Source organism: Canis lupus, chromosome 13 (assembly GCF_048164855.1).
Source record: "Canis lupus baileyi chromosome 13, mCanLup2.hap1, whole genome shotgun sequence".
Taxonomy (NCBI): domain Eukaryota; kingdom Metazoa; phylum Chordata; class Mammalia; order Carnivora; family Canidae; genus Canis; species Canis lupus.
The window spans coordinates 40,319,868-40,346,072 of NC_132850.1; the positions used below are offsets into that span (position 1 = coordinate 40,319,868).

Sequence of the window (26,205 nt, forward strand, 5' to 3'; positions counted from 1 at the left end):
TAAGATCCCCAATTACAAAGTCAAGTATTTGTATTAATGGAACAAACTGGATTTGTATGTTAGTATAAACAAAATTGGTTTTCTAGCGAAAACCAAATAACCAAACTTTCAAATAACCAAGACATTCATGAGTCAGAATGTTTTACTTCCTGAGCTTTTATATATTAGAGAAGATTATTCATAAACCATAAGCTTGAGTTTCTTGGGCCAATATTCACAAGTATAGTAAATAAGATTTAGGCACAACTACTCCACAAATTGATCACTACACCCTCTATCAACTTATGGGAAATAACCACCAGCAGCATAAGACTGTTTCAGTTGAGGTTTTTTTTTTTTTCATTTAAATTCAATTAACATATATCATTACTTTCAGAGGTAGAGGGTAGTGATTCATCAGATGCATATAACACCCAGGGCTTGTTACACCATGTGCCCTCCTTAATGTCCATCACCCAGTTACCCCTCTCTCCCTTCCAGCAACTCTCAATTTGTTTTCCATGATTAAGATTCTCGTATGGTTTGTCTCCCTTTCTGATTTTGTCTTGTTTTATTTTTCCCTACCTTCTGCTATGATCCTCTGTTTTGTTTCTTAAATTCCACATATGAGTGATATCATATGATAATTGTCTTTCTCTGACTGGCTTATTTCACTCACCATAATACCCTCTAGTTCCCTCTACATCATTGCAAATGGCAAGATTTCATTTTTTTGATGGCTGAGCGGTATTCCATTGTACATCTATATCACATCTTCTTTATCCATTCATCTCTCAATGGACACCTGTGCTCTTTCCACAGTTTGGCTACTGTGGACATTGCTGCTGTAAACAATGGGGTGAGGCGCCCCTTCGGATCACTACCTTTGTATCATTAGAGTAAACACCTTGTAGTCAAGACTGTTTCAGCTTGTCTTGATTCTCATCTTGACTCATACAGAATTTGCATCAAACACTTCAGGCAAGATCATAATAATATGCAGGAAAGGTCTTCTGATACATCAGATAATTTCAAGCAATGCAAAACAAAGTTCTTCTTTATAGTTTGTATCTTAATAGTTTGCTTCCATTTTTAAATGAGCTGGATAGATGTGCACATACTTCTGAGCACTGTAAGTTCTCATCTCTACAGTGATGATAGAATTTTATTATTATGAGCTTCTATTATCATTAGAAGTGTCTCATATGGATCAGATGTGTCTAGAATAATGTTACTATACATATAAATTTAATGTTTCTGGTAGCCACATTAAAGAAGTAAAAAGAGGGAAATGAGTTTTAATATATTTTATTTCACCTAGAATATTCTAAAATATCCTTGCAACACACTACCAATATAAAATTATCTGAGGTATTTCTACATTGCTTTTTGTACTGTTTGCAAAATCAGGGTTGATTTTATACTTAAAGTACACTGCAATTAAGACTGGTCGTAGGGATCCCTGGGTGGCGCAGCGGTTTGGCGCCTGCCTTTGGCCCAGGGCGCGGTCCTGGATATCCGGGATCGAATCCCACATCGGGCTCCCGGTGCATGGAGCCTGCTTCTCCCTCTGCCTGTGTCTCTGCCTCTCTCTCTCTCTCTCACTGTGTGGCTATCATAAATAAATAAAAGTTTAAAAAAAAAAAAAAAAAGACTGGTCGTATTACAAGTGCCTGATAATTGCATGTGGATGGTGGCTCCTGGCTCCTTTACCTCACAGCACAAGGAAGGTCCTATGTAATTATTTCCAGGGAAGAAGAGAAAACTAAAGATTAACTTTGATAAATAAAAATGCTTTCTAAGCCGAACTGAAAACATTGGCTTTATGGTAAATAAATACTCAGTTAATTAAGTCACAGGAAATTTAACAATTTCTCATCTTTTAAGCAAAATTGTGTAATAGATGTAATACACAGTCACACTGGAGACTATACATGCATATTTTACCTAAATGAGTTTACCTAGGGGACACCATAGCCAAAACTACACTAACATTTTCTAATGAAAAATATACACCTTGAATTGCTTGATGCAAATTTCAACAGCATATTCACACAGCAAACCAGAACTGGCCAAATGTCAGCAGAAATAACTACTTTAGTTATGATCACATGACTTATGATCTCTCTACTATATATAGAATATATGCCATGATACAGCATTTTAGAATATGAGAAAGAACTTGTAGACACGCAGAGAACCATGAGTTAAGAAAACATGAGAGGAAAACTGAACCCAACCCACTTTCAACTTTGTCACTAGTGCTAAAAGTATAAAACTATTCCTTCCAGCCCTCACCTTTTCTTCCTCTCCACCTGGATATAATTCCTGAAAAATAAACCAACTGACACGCATTAAATGTCCTACTATTAGGGAAACATAATTTGATTTTGGTAGCAATGGTTATTGTCCTCATTCTCTTCTTAGGTAACAAGTATTTCCAAAGGTACTGTGGTACGCAGAATAACAGTATCCCAAAGATATCCACACCTTAATCCTTGGAGTATGTGAGTATGTTGGATGGCATGGCAAGGGGGATTTCAGTTTGGCAGATGGAACTCATAAACAGCTGACTTTATCTTGGATTTTTTTTTCCTTTAACAATAGCATTGACTAGAACCACTAAAATACAGGATGATTCTTGTCTTGTTTTTATTTATTCATGAGAGACAGAGAGAGAGAGAGAGAGAGAGAGAGAGGCAGAGACACAGGCAGAGGGAGAAGCAGGCTCCATGCAGGGAGCCTGACATGGGACTCGGTCCCAGATCTCCAGGATCACACCCCAGGCTGCAGGCAGCACTAAACCGCTGCACCACGGGGGCTGCCCCTCTTTTTCTTTTTTTTTAACATTTCACTGAAAAGTTTTTATTGGCCTTTTGTATAGAAACAGGAATTTATTTGCCAGGAAAGATTATCCCATCATGGAACTAGCATGTGACCTCCTCTTTCCCATTCTGTGACTGGTCCCAACACAGCCTGTCCTGTGCTGCTTATCTGTGATGCTAAGAACTGGGTAGTACCACACAGAAATCCAGGCCATAGATACTAAAGCCTGGGTCATATCTGATTCCCAGATGTGCTCCTGGATCCCCAAACCAAAGTTTCCAGTATCAAAGAAGTTATTTTTTCTTATTTTTTAAAAGATTTTATTTACTTTAGAGAGAGAGCACATACATGAGCAGGGTGGAGGGGATTGCAGTGGAAGAAAAAGAATCTCAAGCAGACTCCCCACTGAGCACAGAGCCCAACAGAAGGCTCGATCTCATGACCCCGATATCATGACCTGAGCTGAAATCAAGAGTTAGAAGCTTAGCCACCCAGGCACCCCAAGAAGTTATTTTTCCTTAATTCATACTCCTGTACCTTTAGACCTAGGATTTCTTCTGCCTTGGCCCCATGGACGATACAGTGGATAGCAATCTTTTCATTTCTCTTGATGCCAAAGGATCTAACGGTGTATCTAGCTTTGGAGAACACAGGGGTCTGGCCTGTGAGCTGCTGCTCCAGCACCTTGGCTGCCTGGGTCAGACTCTCTCTAAACTCCTGCACACAGATGTTGAGGCAGAGCTGGTGGATGCAAAGTTCCTGCATGGGGTTCTCCTTCTCACCTGGATCCTGCTCCATGGTGGAGAAGGAAGAGAAAGTATGTAATTGAACTACTACCAAATTTTCTTTGTACTTCTAAATTTGCTTCATGTTTTGCTATGTTTTACAGTCAAGCAAAAGAATGACATATCATATTTATGGAGGTTCCTCAACAAGCTAAAACTAGAACTGCCCTATGACCCAGCAACTGCACTACTAGGTATTTATCCAAAGGATACAAACATAGTGATTCAATGCACCCCAATGTTTACAGCAGCATAATCAATGAAAACCAAAGTATAGAAAGAGCCCAAATGTCCATTGGCTGATGAATGGATAACGAGGTGGTATATATGTACATACACAATGGAATATTACTCCATCCGAAGAAGAATGAAATCTTGTTATTTGCAACAACGTGGGTGGAATTAGAGAGTATTATGCTAAGCGAAATAAGTCAGAGAAAGACAAGTACCATATGATTTCACTCATATGTGAAATTTAAGAAAGAAAACAGATAAACATAGGGGAAGGCAAGAAAAAATAAAATAAGATAGAGAGGGAGGCAAACCATAAGAGACCGTTAATCATAGGAAACAAACTGAGGGTTCCTGGAAGGGAGGTGGGTTGGGAAATGGGCATTAAGGAGGGTATTTGTTGTGATGAGCACTGGGTGTTACATGTGTAAGTCATAAATCACTAAATTCTACTTCTGAAACAAATACTACACTATGTTAACTAACTTGAATTTAAAATCTTAGAGAAAAAAATAAAAGTAAAAAAATAAATGTTTGGTAGAATTCACCTATGGAGCCAACTATCTGGCCTGGGGCTTTGTTTGCTGGGAATTTTTAAATCACTGGTCCAATTTCATTGCTACTAATCAGTAATCAATCTGTCCAAATTTTCCATTTCTTCCTGATTCAGTTTTGGTAGGTTATGGGATTCTAGGACTTTATCCATTTTTTTCTAGTTTGTCCGATTTATTGATATGTAATTTTTAACAATATTCTCTTACAATTCTTTGTATTTTTGTGGTGTCAGATGCTATTTTTCCTCTTTCATTTGTGATTTTGAATCCGCTCTCTCATAAAATCTTTTTTAAAAAATTTCAGAAAGGGACGCCTGGGTGGCTCAGCAGTTGAACATCTGCCTTTGACTCAGGGTGTGATCCCGGAGTCCTGGGATGGAGTACCCCATCGGGGTCCCTGAAGGGAGCCTGCTTCTCCCTCTTCCTGTGTCTCTGCCTCTGTGTGTCTCTCATGAATAAATAAATAAAATCTTTTTTAAAAAGACAATAAAAACATACACCATAAAGTGAGAGAAAAAAATTGAGTGTATTTGTGTGTTTATCTGACAAAGGATTTATAATCAGAACACATAAAGATATAAATCTATTTTTTAAATTTAAAGGCATACAACCCAATTCAAAATGGGCAAGTATTTAAACAGGCATTTTAGAAAAGAGAATGGTCAAATACCAAACATATATGTGTATATGTATGTACACACACATAAACACATACAAATCAGTTGCCCAACTTCATTAGTCATCAAAAATAATGCAAATTAACACTACATGACATACCACTACATCTACCAGAATGACTAAAATGAAAAAAGAAAAAAAAGGACTATACCAAGTGTTGACAAGAACAGGAAGCAACTGAAATGCTCATACACTGCTAGTGGATGTGTAAACTGGTACAAACACTGAAAAGTTATTTAGCAGTATTTATTAAAATTTCATACATTGGGATCCCTGGGTGGCGCAGCGGTTTGGTGCCTGCCTTTGGCCCAGGGCGCGATCCTGGAGACCCGGGATCGAATCCCACATCGGGCTCCCGGTGCATGGAGCCTGCTTCTCCCTCTGCCTGTGTCTCTGCGCCTCTCTCTCTCTGTGACTATCATAAATAAATAAGAATTTAAAAAAAAAAATTTCATACATTTATTAAAATGTATGTCTACCCTATGACAAGCAGTTCAGGAATTCTTACCTATATTCATCAAAAGACATGTATAAGCATGAACTACTCTAGTCATCATAGCCAAAAACTCTCCATCAGTAGCAGAAAGAATAAACTGTAGTATATTTATAAAGTGGAATACCACAAAGCAATGAAAAAGAACAAATTGTGGTTACTCTCCAGAAATAAATGAGTCTTACAAACATAAACTTGAACAAAAGAATTTACGTACAAAAAAGTACATACAGTATGTTCCATCTGAATAGGTAATGGGTTCAAAAAGAAGAAAACTAATCCATCATCTTAAAAGTCAAGATAAAATTGCCCTGGGGGTAGGGGGTAGATAGTAACTAGACCAGGGCACAACTAGGAAATATTCTATTTCTCGATTTGGATTCTGGACATACAGATGTAATGACTAAATGACCTGTGCTTTAAACTTATGTATGTACTTCTCTGTGGGTTTATTTAAACAAAATGAACAGAAATGTCTTAATAGTTGGAATGTGACTTTTAATAACAGAAAGTGGAAAATTACAGAATTAGATTTAGAGTTATATGTCACTGGGGCATGTGCCATTCAGCAAGAAAGGGATTTCTATAGAACACAGTGGTAGTAGAAATTGGAAAAATACAATTGTTTTGTGTTTGTACCTCGTAACAAGAATTTTCAGTCACTTCAGTTATATTAGTCTTTCCCTTACTTGAGGTATTGATTCTAGTTCAACTTCATTTGTCCAAAGAACTTTCTAAGGAGTTTTGTCTGACATGGCTGCCTTGATACTACCAAAAAAAAAATATATATATATATATATATATATATATATATATATATATATATATAGCTACACATGTATACACTGAATACATATAATAGAATCAATTTTTTTTTACCTTGATACTGAATATACTGCTCCACTATCTTGTAGCATCCACTATTATGGTCAGGAAGACCAATGTCAATTTGATTCTCTCTCTTTTTTAAATAGTACCTGCTTTTTCAGTGTGGAATTTTGTAAGATTATTTTTGTCCCTAAGATTCAGAAATTCTGCCAGGATGTATCTGTGTACAGGTCTTTTTTCCTAGTTTTGATTAGCATTTTCTCTGCACTTTCAATTGAAAGATTCAAATTTATCTTCACCTTTCTTCTATCTACTTATTCTCCCTTTCTAGAAATCTATGATGAGAATGTTAGATCCCCTGGATGTATCACATACGCCTTTTTTCCCCTCTAATTTCTTTCTCTTTGTATCTTTTCTCTACCTTCTAAAACAACTGTTTTAGGGCAGCCCCGGTGGCTTAGCGGTTCAGCGCTGCCTTCCGCCCAGGGCCTGATCCTGGAGACCTGGGATGAGTCCCACATGGGCTCTTTGCATGGAGCCTGCTTCTCCCTCTGCCTGTTTCTCTCTCTCTCTCTCTCTCTCTCTCTCTGTATCTAATAAATAAAAAATATTTAAAAAAATAAAAATAAAAAATAAAACAATTATTTTAATCATATTTTTAGTCATTGGTTTATCTTTCAAAATTGTCCATTCATTGGAGCTTGTGCGCACATTGCCTTGAAACAAGCCCAACTAATCGGGATGATCAGAGATGTGCAGCTTGCCATCTTGGCCAACATGCTAGGTGTGTCGCTCTTCCTGCTTGTTCTGTATCACTGTCAACAATCCCAAGAAGCAGGAATGAAAGTGGCACTTTCTCTGCCCCAGGATTCCAGGACATAGTCTGAGGCAAGATGGAGGGTGTGAGGGGCCTTCATACTTCCCTTCATCACTCTACCCATCTCAACATATAAACAACTATATTTGGGTTTTTCCAAATAACTTATATTTCCTCAAAGTCTTCCTTAACCCTATGGAACAAGAAGCCGCCACTGAGTAGGGCCCATTACTGGCCCCCTTTCGCCAATATAAAAATATAGTTTAAAAAAGACGATCCATTCATCACCTGAATTGTTATTTTTATGAACTCTTTCTTTTCTATAATATTTTTCTTAAGTCCCCTAGTAATCTGAAATTCCCATCTTCTTGCTGTAGCCTTTATTCTAACCGTGTAACTTCAAAGTGAGCCAATTTCTCTATCATCTAACACAAATTTTCAGTACATAAAACACATTAATAATCCTAAGTTTTTATAAATATAAAATAGCTATTTTTGTCTTCTTTTTTAATCCCTATAAAATAGTTGAAAGCATTTTACAATCCCAAGCAGAAATAGCACAATTACATTAAGTGACTCAAGGGATAGAGTTAATTTTGTATGAATAGATTAAATTTGCTTGATTGCTATTTTTCAGTGAATATTGTACTTTGTTTTTGTTTTTAGTGAATATTGTGTTAATGTCAAATTCAAAACTGATAACTTTCTTCACTTTTGACAAACATATATGGGAAAAATTCTACTTAGTTAAGTTCAATATACTCTTAAATCAGCCACAAATAAAAACACTAGTCCAAGTTCCCCACAACTAAAAGAAATTCTAAAAAACTGATAAAAATCCAAGAATTCGTATTTTGGAAATTTAAAATACAAGAGATTTAATAATATGCTCTTCCTTTCTAGCTTCTTTTTGACTTTCCATAAAAATATGTACTAATAGGACACCTACATTTTCACTCTAAGCATAAATTTTAGTTTTCCAGGACAACAACCAAATATTCTGACTTAGTAGCTATTCTCCACCTCTATATTTTCCAGCTCCAGAAACTAGTCCTGTGTGGAACTAAACTGGGTTTCTTCATCTTGACCATTTGAAACTCTAAAATCACAAGAATACAAATGGCCTTCTGTGTTAGAGTGAAAACAAGTTGAGGAAAGTCTTAACATGTTCAAGGAGCTATTTTTGGTTTTTGTTTTTTTTAAGATTTTATTTATTTATTCATGAGAGACAGAGAGAGAGAGAGGCAGAGACATAGGCAGAGGGAGAAGCAGGCTCCCCGCAGGGAATCTAATGTGGGACTCGATCCAGATTCCAGGATCACACCCTGAGCCGAAGGCAGACACTCAACCATTGAACCACCCAGGAGTCCCACGTTCGGGGAGTTCTTATCTAAAATACCTATCCAGAAGATTAGATGTCTCTTCTGACGCATACCTCGATCTCTAATCCCCTCCAGTTCAACTTTTCCGAATTCAATTTTCCACCCTCACCCTACTTCAATGTGATCACCATGATGAAATCAGGACATAAGTAAAAACGTTCTAAGTATTACTATACCTACTATTCTATTTCACAAATCTAGTTGCACTAAACAAGAAGAAGATACTAAAAATCTAAACAAGGAATTTTTTTTAATCTTCAGAGTTTAGAACACTGTAGTAGCATATCCTTGGAGTTATTTGGGTAAAATTACTTAGTAATTAGTAATTAGTAATTAGTAATTACTTAGTTAGTTGAAAGGGGTGAAACACTCTTTCTAAAGAGGTCACAAGGAATAATACGAACAATGACAATACTAATAATGCACTATATTTTAAAATGAAAGATGTTACTCAGATAGGGCAAAGGGCATACAGTTGGGGAAATGACATTTCACTGCCAGTCCTACATATAGAAAATCTTTCACAAGACCATGTGACATAATTCTGCAACCTGTGTCAAGGAATATAGCAGTGGTTTTCAAACTATGTTCTTCAGAAGCTCTCAGGGATCTCACATAAAACAGGTTCACATTCTGGGGTATTCTGCTTCATTCAGACCACTCCTTTATTAACTTATGCATACAACAAATACTTAATAAACTGCTTATTCCATGCATGTACTGTGGTTAACCAGCACAGTAGGTTAACCAGCATCTAGGATCACACTTGTGAACAAAACAGAAATCATCCCTGCTAGGGCAGCCTAGTCTAGTCAAGAACACAAACATCAAGCAAATAATCAGATAAGTAATTAATGAATGGCCATAGATAGAAACACTATAAAAGATAGGTATAGAGTGCTACAAAAGCATAACAGGGACTCTTTGGTGAATTTTATCCATTTTATGAGTTTTCTCATAGGTTCTAGCTAAATAAAGGATACCTGCTCCCAAGTCACCAAAATAATGTAAGCTAACCCAGCACTGGTGACAATATCAAATCCAAACTCTGATGCCCTACTTTAATCATGACACTGATTCAGAAGAACCCCCAACTCAACCAATAAAGTATCTTAAGTATCTCTACATACCCAACACTGCCTTAGATGCTTTAGGACTACAAAGGAACATTCACTTAAGAAATATCTCAAAAGGCATGACTGGGTGGCTCAGTGGTTGAGCATCTCATCTGCCTTTGACTCAGGTCATGATCCCGGGGTCCTGAGATCAAGTCCCACACCGGGCTCCCTGCAGGGAGCCTGCTTCTCTCTCTGCCTGTGTCTCTGCCTCTCTCTCTGTCTCTCGATGAATAAATAAATAAAATCTTTAAAAAAGGAATACATCAAAATATTTTACTGAATGTCTGATATGCTAGGCATTGGAAACTGTTTCCATGTAAGAATTAGTTTCCAGAACTTCTCATAAAATTTATATTTTATTTGAATTCCAAATCCCCCCTCAAAAAAATCAGTCCAGAAATAGGAAAATCAGAACTAGGAAAAGAATTAAAATTCTGCTGAGAGAATTAATGTTTAATAACATAGAAACATTACTGGTTAAAAGAACATACAGATGTCAAGGTGGCAACAAGAGCAGGAAGTGCTGACACAATACAAGGAATAGAAGGTTAAGGTCAACATTTCTAGGAACCAGGGCAGGCAAACTTAGAAGAAAGAGGGTCACAATTTAACTGGTTGGTCTCATTTGTAGCTATTGTCAAGCTATGTGTGTACTCATGGCCCTATCTGCTGCTAAGAGTGAATCACTCTTAAAAATAAAATAAATACTAACATATTTATATGCATAATATACTTCATACAAACCCTATGAGTAACATTTCAAGAAATAACAAGTTTTAGAAGCAAAATAAGTTCTTACATTAGCAATCTGTCATGTGATTCTATGTGGCCTGTTAAACTTTACTAGGAGGTCTAAATGTTAAATAATTTGAAAAACCCACTAACTATTCACTGGTGTTTTCTAGTATTTGAGTGCACTTCTTTATTAATATTACTAAATTTAACATTTTCTATATCACATACAAAATTTTAGATATTCATAATAATGACAACAGCATATAAAGACTGCTGGAAGTGTTTTAAGAACAACTTATGCTTTCAGGAATTCCCAAGAATTTCTAGGAATTATGATTAATCTCAAAGATTAATATTTATTGGGAATTTGGGAACACTACTTGGCTTCCTTCCTCTTTGGAGCTCTGAGTTTAGAAAAGGAACAACACAAACATGGACATTGAAAAAAAAAGTGTTATAGATGTTATGATAAATTCTACAATGAAGACACAAGGTAAAAAAAAAACACAGGACAGGGCAGCCCAGGTGGCTCAGCAGTTTAGAGCCACCTTGGCCCAGGGTGTGATCCTGGAGACCTGGGACCGAGTCCCATGTCAGGCTCCCTGCAGGGAGCCTGCTTCTCCCTCTGCCTGTGTCTCTACCTCTCTCTCTCTTGCCTGTGTCTCTACCTCTCTCCTCTCTCTCTCTCTCTCTCTCTCTCTCTCTCTGTGTCTCTCATGAATAAATAAAAAATATCTTTAAAAAAAAACAATAGGACAAATCAGCCTGTAAAAGTATAGAGAAGGCTTCATTAAAAAGGGAGATGAGGGACGCATGGGGGGCTCAGTGGTCGAGTGTCTGCCTTCAGCTCAGGGCATGATCCTGGAGTCCTGGTATTGAGTCCCACATAGGGCTCCCTGCAGGGAGCCTGCTTCTCTCTCTGCCTGTGTCTCTGCCTCTTTCTCTGTGTCTCTCATGAATAAATAAAATCTTTTTAAAAAAAAAATTTTTTTTTAAAAGGAGATGAGCGCTTAAGTTGTGTCCTTAAAAAAAAAATTCCAGGAAAAATAGAGGGAGGTTGGTGACAGGAAAATATGCACAGGGAAGACTTTGCACAAAGGCTGGGGTCATGAAAGTCTCTCAGGAATCTTAAGTAGTCTACTGATATGATCAACTACATAGTTTAGAAAGAGCTCTCTGGAGGACACATGGAGAATGGTTTCAAAAGTGTGTGTGCCTGGGGATCAGTAGAGCAATCGGAAGGCCACAATCATTAGGCACATTCCATAAACAATACAACTTTACGTACTGTCCAAGACCCATTCATATCTGACCAGTATAGAGTGAAATCTGTAAGAGAAAGTAGAAATAGATGTATTCAGTTATAAATTATGAAATAATATAGCATTTTTAGAGGCAGAGAATGGTGATATTGAGGTCTTTCCTGTTTTCAGCTAATCACTTAAAGGAAGAAAATCACTATTTAAAAAAGTCCTGTGTATAGTAAACCAAATTGTTAAGAAGAGCAATTTCTTTAAAGAGAGATATCTAGTTATCCCATCGCTAACCCTCCTAAAGAATCCAGGGACACTTTATTCATTTTCTAAGTCTTGTTACCCTCCTGATTCAGATTAACATATAATTAAAAATATAGAATCAACAGAATTATTTCTAGTTGTCTATAAGTACCTAATTGTTTTTATTGCTATTTTTCTTTCAGATTATATTTAGGAAAAGCAATTTATTAGATGAACATCTATGAATCATAATCAGTCTAAAAGCTCTTATGTCTCCCTCACCCATATCTCATTCTGTTGATAATGTTATGCAGATTTTGTAAACAATTAAATCTGTTCACATGCAAACAATTTTGGTTTAATCATGAACAACGATAAAGGAGCTCACATACTTCTTTTATATTCTTCATGCTCTATCCATGATCCTTTTAAAAGCATACTAATATATCCTATTATGTATTCCAAAGCTGTTATACATAAGTGACTGTTCTTTTCAAAATTCTTTTGACATGCTACTGGAGCAGCTCCAGAAAAAAAAAAAAATTTAACACTTTTGGGGAATTTAACCGGATCCTTTTTAGTAGCCAAATAGGAAGCTGGTGGAGGAGTGAAGCCAAAGATTAAAATAAATGCATTATTCATTTTTAACATAGGTTTTCTCTTATTCTTCATTGTAATAGCTCTAGAAGTAATTTTACTGTTAACACTGAATTTTTGGAGTGGTGTTGTATAAATCATTTTTACAAAGAAGGAAGCTAAAATGATTTTTCTGCTCACCATCAGTGCACAAAATTGAACAAGAGACAATCTTCACACACAATATGCTTCCAATGAGCATGCTCTTATGCATAAAAAAAAAAGGAAACAAAGCATTTCAGGATTGCATTTGCAAAAGGATATTTAAAAAAAAAAAAAGCCCAGAGGAAGTTTCAGAGTAGAAAAACATGAAAGGCTCTCCATAGTCAAAATTGGCACTGGACTGTTTCCTAAGGTACATTTAAAGCAGAACATCTGTGTTATTTATATAATATTGACAATATGAAAAAGCACAAAGGTAGACTGAAGACATCTAAAGAACCCCAGTTCACATGCCATAAAATATTTTTATTTTTATCTAATAGTCACCTGAACAAGGGTGCTATTATTCTGCCAAGGCAAATACGTCCTAAAAACTGTCTCCTATTTCTTATAACGCTAAGTAGCCTAGCTAGTTCACATGTCTGGCTCAATGCAGCTAAATACTATGAATGCTACTCGGTTATCAAAGGTGTAAAGTGCCATTCAGGTTTAGGGATACGCTAGGGCCTTTCATACAGAATCACCAATTAATCTAATGCGCTGCTTTCACCTTCCCACTCAACAGCCAAAGGCTAAAGTCCACTGTACTTTTCTCTTACATGAAGCCACCAAACATTTTTACTGCAGCAGTAAGTGTGAGAAATAGAATCCCACGGGGAAGAAAGGGAGTGAAAGAGAGAAAATGTGATGGTGAGAAGACAACATTAGAAAGAAAGCTGGATTTATCCCTGTTAGCAGATGTCTCCAGAGAGCTCACCCAGGATTCCTAGACCAGATGGAAAGAACGCTATGGTACAGAATTCTCTATCCCTACACCCAGATGTCACAAGGAATGGAGAGGCAAACCGTGTCGGGAACTAACACTTTCATGCGGGCTATAGCATTCATTCACTCATTCATATATAGACTAACCTCTAGGTAGTGATTTTTTTTTCTTTTTGCTGCTTTTCTATATGGGCACCTCTAAAATATTTTTATCAATCCTTGATCTCTCTCCACAGGCCAATCATGCATTTCCAGGCCATGCCAAGGATCTCCTTAGAACCTGTATCTCAACATCCTCAAAATCCAAACTCACTTTTCCTGGTGCTGGAAAAAACAGTTCTATCCCTCACCTTTTTCCCTTTGGGAAAAAAATCTCCAGGGGTTTCATAATGACTGTTGAAAATATTTAAAATCCTTTGACATAATCATCAAAGGATTTCACAGTCCCACCTCAATCTAACTTCCAAAATGACATCACACTCTCCTTCACAAACTCTTACTCAAACTACTGGACCATATATTATTAAGTGGAATATATCTAAGCATTCATATCTTGGGCCTTTGTTCACATTCACTAATCTTCCCTCCTAGCTTACTCTGTGATAGATAAGTCAGACAGCAGCATACAAAGATGAATTTATAGATTCTAAAATTCTTAAAGAAAGAAGGAATATGAGCTTTAGAGTTACATAGGATGGCGGTTTGAATTTAGATTTGGCAATTACTGGCCATGTGACTTTGAGCAAGTTCTTAAGCCGTGGAAAGCTCCCTGACCTGTAAAATGAGAATAACATCACCTATCTTGGGCAGTTGCCAGGTGATTTAGATGATGTATTTTAAAAGCCCAAGATAGTATCTTGCATATAGGAGAGTCTCCATCCTTAGGTACCATCATTACTTCCCAAAGCAGAATGCACTCGAGACACTAACGAGTTAGCTCTAACCTAGATCCTGAGCTACCACAGGCAGAGAATAAGAGTAGCTTACCTCATTTCTTCTAAATTTGGAATCTGTAGAGGTAAATAAGACTAAGCCTACAGTTTATAGCTCTTGACCCTGTGCCTAGTGATCTTTCCACCCTCCTGAAATGCATCTCCAATTTCAGGCAAATACCATCAGTGTTAATGAGCAGTTAGTGTGAGACACTAACAGAACCAAATAGGTATACGTGTCTTAGGCTAATAATTTGGTTTCCCAGGATCCCTGGGTGGCGCAGCGGTTTAGCGCCAGCCTTTGGCCCAGGGCACGATCCTGGAGACCTGGGATTGAATCCCACGTCGGGCTCCCGGTGCATGGAGCCTGCTTCTCCCTCTGCCTGTGTCTCTGCCCCTCTCTGTGTGTGTGTGTGTGTGTGACTATCATTAAAAAAAAAAAAAAATTTGGTTTCCCTTTCAAACCTATATTATTTTTTAAAAAATTGTATGTATTTATTCATAAGAGACACAGAGAGAGAGGAGAGAGAGAGGCAGAGACACAGACAGAGGGAGAAGCAGGGTCCCCGCAGACAGTCTGATGGGGTACTCAATTCCAGGATCCCAGGTTCACGCCCTGAGCCAAAGGCTCAACCGCTGAGGCACCCAGGGATCCCCAAACCTATATTCCTTAAGATTCAAAGCTTCCTTCATGGTGGAAGGGCACTACCCAATTGTAATAACTTTTCCACTCCAAGATACTGTCTTCTTGAGTGGGAAAGGTGACAAATTTAGATTTTGTCGCATTACAGAAAACTGAGCTAACTAGTGCCATGTTTCCAGTCTACCCCAGTGATATTTTAGCAGCCTTCATAGATTGGCCTCCTGGACTCCTAACTGCCCTTTATTCAAGTCTATAAATGGAAAATGACCCCATGGGAAAAAAATAGGTTATTTATACAGTGTTTGAAGAAGTCGGCCAGGGTCCATTTTAGTTGCAGAAGCCGTTGGTGCCAAGACATCCTGGACAGTGTAGGAAAGAATAGTTGGGGAATTCTGGCAGCTGCAAATGTTCAGCATCCAAGTGAGAGCTGCGAGTTTTTGGAAATTCATGTTTATATAACTATACCTCCGAAGGAAAGTTAAGAAGCCGAGGAAAAAGGACTTGAAATGAAGCAAACTTATGAAGTCATCTACTTACTCTATAGAAGCTGGAAGAGTAGGGAAGCAGAACCCAGCTTAGAAGCCAGCCAAAATAGAAGAGTTTGGGGTTTTTGTGGAGTTTTTTGGTCTTTATTCCATCTAAAGTAGGAGTTCCTTTGCTTAGACATATTCCTCAACTTGGACTATATAGTAAACATTCGTGGGGAGCCGGTTGCCTATAATTCATTTCTTCCTTCTTTTGGTAACAGCACTCCATTTCATTTTAGAGAACTCCCTCTTCCTTATTGTCTTCATTCCTGTTAGAGCCATAAATCAATGTGCCCAGCCTTCCTTCTAGACAGAGATAACTAATAATCCAGGCTCTTCCCAGGAGATGGTCTACAAAATTCAGATCTAAAGTAGAGTGGCTTAGGAATGGAAAGATCGTGTCCCAAAACTGGAGTTTTGACAGGACAAGAAAACTTTGCTGTATAAACACCTAATGCTGGGATGCCTGGGTGGCTCAGAGGCTGAGCATTTGCCTTCGGCTCAGGGCGTGATCTCGAGGTCCTAGGATGGAGTCCCACATCGGGCTCCCTGCAGGGAGCCTGTTTTTTTTTTTTTTTTAATTTTTATTTATTTATGATAGTCACACAGAGAGAGGGGGGGGGGCAGAGACACAGGCAGAGGGAGAAGCAGGCTCCATGCACCGGGAGCCCGACGTGGGATTCGATCCTGGGTCTCCAGGATCGCGCCCTGGGCCAAAGGCAGGCGCTAAACCACTGCGCCACCCAGGGATCCCCCTGTTTTTCCCTCTGCCTGTGTCTCTGCCTCTCTCTCTCTCTCTCTCTCTGTGTCTCTCATGAATAAATAAATTTTAAAAATCTTAGAAAAAAAAAACACATATAGAACTTGGAGGAAGATTTTTTTTTTTTTGCTCACCTAACTCTTCCTCATTTTTATCAGAATTAACTGTGTCCTGCTACCTTTCCCCAATACTCAATTTTCATCATATTTGAGCCAAAATTTATTATATTAAGATAAGCTGCATTGATTTATTTGCTGTCCGAAGTAGTAAAGTAATTTATGTAGCTCACATTTTAAATGGTGACTTTTTTTCTTCACGTTTTCAACACTACTGCCTTATTCCAATGCCTTTTCCCAAAAATGTAATTTGTGTTAAGAGTAAATTGTGTTTTAAAAAAAAGAGTAATTTGTCAAAAAATTAATTGTCAAAAATATGATTCTAATATTTGCTCTCCCAGGTCTCTTCTGTGAAATAAATTACCGTAAGAAGATGTGAATTTGTAAGTTAGCCTATATAATTACTGGAAGTTTAGAAATCTGAAAAATATAGCAATCACCTAATCTAAGCCTATGATTTTACAGATAAGGGAATTATGGTTTTCTTAGGCCATTCTTCCTGATTTCCAGCATCACGACTAATTTTTTTTTTATTTCGTCTTGCAAAGGTGGTTCAAGGAAGATAATAAACACATATGTTCAGTAATCCTTCTTAAAGAAGAGGAAAAGAAAGAACCTAACATTCCTACTTAAGTCAGTGGCACCAGTAATCTCTCAGTAACTTAAAAGCCAAACCTTACAGTTCCCAATTCATCTTTTCCTTAAATCTTCTATTCACCAAAGTCACTGTAAAAAATCAAATAAAAGCAATATTAGCCAAAAGGTCAGTATTGCTATTATTTTCCTTCCTTTTCCCATGTCACCTACCTACTCAAAGCCATTATCACCTTATATCAGAATTATAACAAAAACCAACAGAAGTCCCTAACTCCATTTCCTCCCCATTCTAATCTATCCTAGAGACAACTTTTTAAATGAATCTCTTAATTCTGCCAAATTCTTAAGAAATAACACCAATTAATACACTTAACTCTTTCATAGAACAGAAAAACAGAAACGCTTCCAAATGTGTTTTTGGATGTCAGGATAACAGTACCAAAACTGTATAAGGATATCTCAAGAAAGCAAAATCAAAGGCAAATCCTGCCCAGGAATATGAATGCAAAACTGCTAAATGAAATATCAGGAAATCAAATCCTACAATAGATCAAAGGGATAATCAAGTTCAGTCTATTCTAGTAATGCAATGTAATTTACTATAGGAACAGCATGAGAAAGAAAAATTATATGATCATCTCAATAGATGCAGGAAAAGCTTTCATAAAATTCAATACCAATTTATGATTTATAAAAAGAAATTAGCAAACTAGTAATAGAATTGTCTTAGATTACAGTTTCTATTTTAAAAACCTATGGAACTGGAGGGTATTATGCTGAGTGAAATAAGTCAATCAGAGAAAGACAATTATCATATGATATCAGTCATATGTGGAATATAACAAACAGCGCAGAGAATCATAGGGGAAGGGAGGGAAAACTGAAGGGAAAGTCATCAGAGAGGGAGACAAACCATGAGAAACTCTTAACTCTAGGAAACAAACTGAGTGTTGCTGGAGAGGAGGTGGTTGGAGGGGCGAGGTTATTTGGTGATGAGCATTAAGAAGGCACGTGATGTGATAAGCACTGGGTGTTCTATGCAACTGATAAATCATTGCACACTACATCTGAAACTAGGTACTTTATGTTGGCTAATTTAATTTAAATTTAAAAAAAACAGGGGCATTTAGACATCAGGAGAGTGATAATCCTTTGGGAATAGTAAATGCAGTAGTAAAGGAAGAGCTTCAGGAGGTCTGATTTGTTGATCTGAGTGCTTATGACACAAATGTGTTCAGTTTACAAAAACTGTGCTATATACAAATATGTATACTTCCACTATCCATGTTACACTTCAAAAAAAATAAAAAATAAAAATCTACAACAATCATCATACTTAATTGGGAGACAATGAAAACTTTCTTCTTTAGAATGGAAACCAAATGAAGATGCCACTAACACCACTGCTCTTTAACACATTACTGGAAGTTATAGCCAATGCAATAGGCAAGAAAAGGAAGTATAAGATAATAAGCGACGAAAGGGAAGAAACAAAACTGCTACTATCATGTAGAAAATCCAAAGGAATATAAAGAAAAATTAGAATTACTAAGGAAATATAACAAGATCATTGGATTTGAGGTCAAAATAAAAAAGCAAGTGATTCTATACATCAGCAGCAGCAAAAAAAAAAAAAAGATATAGACACAGAAGTTTTTAAATGGTACCATTAATAACATCAAAAATATAAAATACTTAGTAATAAAACTAATGAAAGATGGGTAAAATCTCTAGAGAGAGCACTACAAAACATTATTTTAAATATATATGTATATTGTCATTACATGTACATCTTAAAAAGAAATCATGTATACAACCTAAAAATATACTATTTTTCGTCAATCATATCTCAACAAAGCTGGAAAAAAATTGGAAGGATGTCTAAATAAATGGAGAAATATACCCCCCTCACAGAGTAAATACTGAAAAACATGTCAATTTCCTAATATTGCTCTACAGAGTTAATCCAATTTCAATAAAAATCCCAGTAACTTTTTGGTAGAAATTGGCAGGCCAATTCTAAAATTAAAGTAGGAAAAATATCAAAGAATCTTGAAGAGAAGGGAAGAGACATGCCATCAGATACCAAGACAACAGTAATTAAATCGTGTGATACTCTGTCAAATAAGTAAATAAAATCTCATTTTAAAAATTTAAAAAGAAGAAGAAGAGTAGAGAGAAGTCCTGGGTGGCTCAGTCCATTAAACATCTGCCTTCAGCTCAAGTCTTGATCCCAGGGTCCTGGGAGTGAGCCCCATGTCAGGCTCCCTGCTCAGCAAGGAGTGGCTTCTCCCCCTCCATCTGCCTGATGCTCCCCATGCTTGTGCTCTCTCTGTCTCTGTCAAACAAATAAATAAAATCTTTCTTAAAATAATAAAATAGTAATGGTACTGATTAGCATTATACTTTCTAGCTCCGTCCACATCATTACAGATGGCAAGATTTCATTCTTCTTTATGAATGAGTGATATTACATTGTGTGTGTGTGTGTGTGTGTGTGTGTGTGTGTGTGTGTATGCCACATGGGAGAGAAAAAAGAGAGAGAGGCAAATGAAGAAACAGACTCTTAACTATAGAGAATGAACTCAGGGTTACTGGAGGGAAGGTGGGCAGGGCAATGGGCTGAATAGGTGATGGGGATTAAGGAGGGCACTTGTGATGAGCACTGAGTACTGTATGGAAGTGCTGAATCACTAAATTGTATGCCTGAAACACTCATTAACTAACTGGAATTTAAATAAAAATTTGGAGAAAGAAATAAAATATAGTGTGATATTGGCACATGGATGAATACAAGGGTCAATGAAACAAAACAGAGTACAAAACAGACCCATATCTATATTTTTCAAGTGTCACTGGAGAGTGGTAAAAAAGAATGATCTTTTCAATAAGTGGTGCTGGTTCAGTTGAATATTAATATGGGTAATGAAAACTGACATATCCCTCACATCACTTCCAAAAATAATTCCTAATAAGAGATCGAACTGTGAAAGAATAATAAAATTTCCAGCAGTTAACATAAAGAAATAACTCAAAACCTTGTAATATCATTCCTAGGTATATATTCAACAAAAATATGTACTATCAATTGGAAGGAAACATAAGGGGTGTTTCGAGTGATAGTAATATTCTATCTCTTATTTTGGGTAGTAATTGCATGGGGTTTTTGTTTTGTAATAATTCATTAAGTTGTATTCTTATACTGAGTGCCCTTTTCTGTGTGTATGATATACTCCAATTGAAAAAAGAAAAAAGACCAGGGGAGGAAAAAATCACTAATGTAAAACAAAAATCAGAAATGTCCATCCAGCAAGCTGATAACTATTTTTATTGGCACAAATGACCCAGTGATAAAATAAGGAGGTGATAAACCTGATATTTTAATTCATCTGTACAGCTTTAGGGAAAAATAAATATGTAATTTCATTAGGCTTTCTTTAATACTGAAAACAATCTTAAAAGATTAATACTGGTTTTGTGTACCCCTTGGCATTCATAGATCCTAGATTGGGAATCAGTGCTCCAATCTAAAAAGAAATCAAATCACCAAAATATTTAGTAAATTTTGCCTCTTCTCTCTATAAACTCTTAGGTTCACATTGGGAATTATCTATTTAGGAAAATGGTAAGTATGCCAATTCTAAGTACACATTTTAAAATAAAACCACAAGGATCTTATTCTAAATTCTTCCTAACAGCGGATATATTATAATCTGAAGTTTTCCCATGTAACTCCCAAATCTATGTTCCTTGCTAGTCCATCTGCCAGACTCATATCTTAGCTTAATCATATACAAACTGCATGACTTTGGACAAGTTTCTTACTCTGTGCTTCAGTTTCCGTATCTGAAATGGAGATAATATTACTAATACTTTCCTGCCTAAGACTGTTTGTTGTGAGGATTAAATGCAATAATACATGTAAATCACTTAACATGGTATCTAAATGGTAGATGAACTATTATATTGTCTTTATACACCTTTTTATTTTTTTTAATGAAACACTATAATGCTGATTAAAAGCTTTGTGGGTATGAAAGGAATTGCTGATACAAAGGTTTTCCTTACAAGTAACTGGACTGGAAGGCAATCTTGCATTGGAGGATTTCCAGATATATGGAGGCCTTTTCCTCAGAGTCATTCAATTCTTCCAGAGAAGAACACACTTGTTTCCTACCTAAAAAGTCGCTGTCTCATTGATAATGTATACAAAAGACTGGGAAGAGGGGTTCAATTGTTTTTTACATAGATTTTCTATCTATCCCCATGTTTTCTGCCTCAAAACTCTTCCCCTGCCCTCTCTATACCTAGTATCTCCAAGGCCTTCAAGTATTTAAAAGTAGCTATTATTTTCTTCCCTGAGTCTTCTCTTCCCCAACTAGTTACCATCATCTCCTTCAACTGCCTACATACTCTTCATTCATAATTTTTAATAAATTCACTCAAGAAATATTTAGTGGTTACTATCTGTTGTGATGGTTAATTATTACGTGTTAACTAAGCCATGCACCCAGATATTTGACCAGAGATGACTCTGGATGTTCTAAGAAGGTATTTTTTTAGATGAAATTAGCATTTAAATCAATAGACTCTGAACAAAACAGATTATCCTCCGGAATGCTGTTGGGCCTCACCCAATCAGCTGAAAGCCTTAATAGAAAAAGACTGACCTGGGCACCTGGGGGGCTCAGCCTTCAGCTCAGGGTGTGATCCTGGGGTCCCGGATGGGGATCGAGTCCCACAACAGTCCCATTATGGGGACCTGCTTTTGCCTCTGCCTCTCTCTCTGTGTCTCTCATGAATAAATAAATAAAATCTTGAAAGAAAGAAAGAAAGAAAGAAAGAAAGAAAGAAAGAAAGAAAGAAAGAAAGAAAGAAAAGAAAAGAAAAGAAAAGAAAAGAAAAGAAAAGAAAAGAAAAGAAAAGAAAAGAAAAGAAAAGAAAAGAAAAGAAAAAGAAAAAGAAAAAGAAAAAGGAAAGGAAAGGAAAGGAAAGGAAAGGAAAGGAAAGGAAAGGAAAAAAGACTGACCTCCCAGGAAGGAGAGAGAATTCTGCAAACCAACTTTGGACAAACCCAACTCTTCCCTGAGTCTCCAACATGCCAGTCTATCTTGCTGATTTTGGTCTTGCCAAGACTCCACAATCACCAATCCCTTCAAACAGATTTCTGAATGTGTGTGTGTGTGTGTGTGTGTGTGTGTGTGTGTGTGTGTTTGTACCACATTCTGTTTATTCTGTTTCTCTGGAGAACCTTGGCTAATACAGTTATGCCTCAGGAACATAAGGAGGACACACTACCCACCTTTATGAATCTCATAGCCTAAATCCGTTTCATCATGTCGACATAACAGTTTCCACTCTGTCTCAACCACATCAACTATTTCAAATGCGGTCTTACCAGAATTTAGAATGAAATAAGCTGAGACTTATGACCTCCCTTATTCTAGCTACTATTATTTCTTTCATATAGCCAAAAAGCCGCCTAATCACATCACTACTCATATTGAGCTTAGCATGATAAAATTCGTTAAGCTTCCTCACCGGAACTGTTGCCAAGCCATGTCTTGTCAATTCTGAGTGTGCAGTTGTTTTCTGGGTCCTGCACACAATACCCAACGTTTGTTACTACTAAATTTATCCTCTGACATTTAGCTTTTTATTGAATGATGTCAAAATCTTTTGGAGTCCTTATTCTTTCATTCAATATATTTATAAACACTCTCAGCTGCATATTAGTGAAACAGTAATCTTTATCAAACTGAAAAGAGACATAGCTGAGATCAAGAAAAACCTATAACATCATCAACCTTAAACATAACTTTAATGCAAAGGGAACAGTACAGGCATCAATATGCCCTATTACTGAAGTTCTCAGAGAGGATTTTAATATGCAAAGGAAGGCAGAACGCATGCTGCTCCAAGAAGATCTGGTTTCAAGTGCTGCCTCTAACCTTACTGAGTTTTGTAACTGCACAAATTGCTTATTCCTCAAAGAGTGTCAATTTCCTTTTTAGTAAAATGGGAAAAATAAAACACATTACAGGATTAAGGCATTTGACACAATGCCTAGTACAAAGCCAGTACCTGACATATGTTTACTTTGAAGCACACAGTAGGTACTGAGTCAGATATATTCCTACTTCACATTCCCTTGGATTAGCCGATAGTCTAAATCACTTAGCCATTTGGCATTGAAAGAGGAAGTCAAGAGGAGGGAGGAGAGAGGGAAGGAGGGGGTGTAGATAGATAAGTGACTTGAAGTTGCTGCACAAAGTTGGAATAAAACAATGAATATTTTTTTAATAAATTAATTTTTTATTGGAGTTCAATTTACCAACATACAGAATAACACCCAGTGCTCATCCCGTCAAGTGCCCCCCTAGGTGCCTGACACCCATTCACCCCACCGCCCTCCCTCTTCCCCTTCTACCACCCCTAGTTCCTTTCCCCGAATTAGGAGTCTTTTTCTTCTCCCTTCCCTTATATTCCCTTTCACTGTAATTTATATTTCCCAAATGAATGAGAACATACACGGTTTGTCCTTCTCCAATTGACGTACTTCACTCAGCATAATACCCTCCAGTTCCATCCACGTTGAAGCAAATGGTGGGTATTTGTCGTTTCTAATGGCTGAGTAATATTCCATTGTATACATAAACCACATCTTCTTTATCCATTCATCTTTCGATGGACACCGAGGCTCCTTCCACAGTTTGGCTATTGTGGACATTGCTGCTAGAAACATCGGGGTGCAGGTGTCCCGGCGTTTCGTTGCTTTTGAATGTTAGGGGTAAATCCCCAGCAGTGCAATTGCTGGGTCATAGGGCAGGTCTATTTTTAACTCTTTGAGGAACCTCCACACAGTTTTCCAGAGTGGCTGCACCAGTTCACATTCCCACCAACAGTGTAAGAGAGTCCCTTTTCTCTGCATCATCTCCAACATTTGTGGTCTCCTGCCTTGTTAATTTTCCCCATTCTCACTGGTGTGAGGTGGTATCTCATTGTGATTTTGATTTGTATTTCCCTGATGGCAGGTGATGCAGAGCATTTTCTCATGTGCATGTTGGCCATGTCTATGTCTTCCTCTGTGAGATTTCTGTTCATGTCTTTTGCCCATTGCATGATTGGATTATTTGTTTATTTGGTGTTGAGTTTAAGAAGTTCTTTATAGATCTTGGAAATTAGCCCTTTATCTGATATGTCATTTGCAAATATCTTCTCCCATTCTGTAGGTTGTCTTTTAGTTTTGTTGACTGTATCCTTTGCTGTGCAAAAGCTTCTTATCTTGATGAAGTCCCAATGATTCATTTTTGCTTTTGTTTCTTTTGCCTTCGTGGATGTATCTTGCAAGAAGTTACTGTGACCGAGTTCAAAAAGGGTGTTGCCTGTGTTCTCCTCTAGGATTTTGATGGAATCTTGTCTCACATTTAGATCTTTCATCCATTTTGAGTTTATCTTTGTGTATGGTGCAAGAGAGTGGTCTAGTTTCATTCTTCTGCATGTGGATGTCCAATTTTCCCAGCACCATTTATTGAAGAGACTGTCTTTCTTCCAGTGGATAGTCTTTCCTCCTTTATCGAATATTAGTTGACCATAAAGTTCAGGGTCCACTTCTGGGTTCTCTATTCTGTTCCATTGATCTATGTGTCTGTTTTTGTGCCAGTACCACACTGTCTTGATGACCACAGCTTTCTAGTACAACCTGAAATCTGGCTTTGTGATGCCACCAGCTATGGTTTTCTTTTTTAAAATTCCTCTGGCTATTCGGGGTCTTTTATGATTCCACACAAATCTTAAAATAATTTGTTCTAACTCTCTGAAGAAAGTCCATGGTATTTTGATAGGGATTGCATTAAACGTGTAAATTGTCCTGGGTAACATTGACATTTTCAGAATATTAATTCTGCCAATCCATGAGCATGGAATATTTTTCCATCTCTTTGTGTCTTCCTCAATTTCTTTCACAAGTGTTGTATAGTTTTTAGGGTATAGATCCTTTACCTCTTTGGTTAGGTTTATTCCTACGTATCTTCTGCATTTGGGTGCAATTGTAAATGGGATTGACTCCTTAATTTCTCTTTCTTCAGTCTCATTGTTAGTGTATAGAAATGCCATTGATTTCTGGGCATTGATTTTGTATCCTGCCACGCTACCAAATTGCTGTATGAGTTCTAGCAATCTTGAGGTGGAGGTTTTTGGGTTTTCTATGTAGAGTATCATGTCATCGACGAAGAGGGAGAGTTTGACTTCTTCTTTGCCAATTTGAATGCCTTTAATGTCTTTTTGTTGTCTGATTGCTGAGGCTAGGACTTCCAGTACTATGTTGAATAGCAGTGGTGAGAGTAGACATCCCTGTCTTGTTCCTGATCTTAGGGGAAAGGCTCCCAGTGCTTCCCCATTGAGAATGATATTTGCTGTGGGCTTTTCGTAGATGGCTTTTAAGATGTCGAGGAATGTTCCCTCTATCCCTACACTCTGAAGAGTTTTGATCAGGAATGGATGCTGTATTTTGTCAAATGCTTTCTCTGCATCTAATGAGAGGATCATATCGTTCTTGGTTTTTCTCTCGCTGATATGATGAATCACACTGATTGTTTTACGAGTGTTGAACCAGCCTTGTGTCCCGGCGATAAATCCTACTTGGTCATGGTGAGTAATTTTCTTAATGTACTGTTGGATCCTATTGGCTAATATCTTGTTGAGAATTTTTGCATCCATCTTCATCAGGGATATTGGTCTGTAATTCTCCTTTTTGGTGGGGTCTTTGTCTGGTTTTGGAATTAAGGTGATGCTGGCCTCATAGAACGAATTTGGAAGTACTCCATCTCTTTCTATCTTTCCAAACAGCTTTAGTAGAATAGGTATGGTTTCTTCTTTAAACGTTTGATAGAATTCCCCTGGGAAGCCATCTGGCCCTGGACTCTTGTGTCTTGGGAGGTTTTTGATGACTGCTTCAATTTCCTCCCTGGTTATTGGCCTGTTCAGGTTTTCTATTTCTTCCTGTTCCAGTTTTGGTAGTTTGTGGCTTTCCAGAAATGTGTCCATTTCTTCTAGATTGCCTAATTTATTGGCATATACCTGTTCATAATATGTTTTTAAAATCGTTTGTATTTCCTTGGTGTCAGTAGTGATCTCTCCTTTCTCA

General features: G+C 37.2%; 1 protein-coding gene and 2 pseudogenes across 15 annotated transcripts in view; 1 reads left to right on the forward strand and 2 right to left on the reverse strand.

Annotated features, from left to right (window-relative positions):
• Positions 1 to 26,205, reverse strand: part of ANKS1B (ankyrin repeat and sterile alpha motif domain containing 1B) — a 1,043,873-nt gene that overhangs the window by 905,882 nt on the left and 111,786 nt on the right. The gene's annotated exons all lie outside the window — the stretch shown is intronic.
• LOC140603226 (large ribosomal subunit protein uL5 pseudogene) lies at positions 2,907 to 3,603 on the reverse strand (annotated as a pseudogene).
• LOC140602213 (dolichyl-diphosphooligosaccharide--protein glycosyltransferase subunit 4-like) lies at positions 7,116 to 7,268 on the forward strand (annotated as a pseudogene).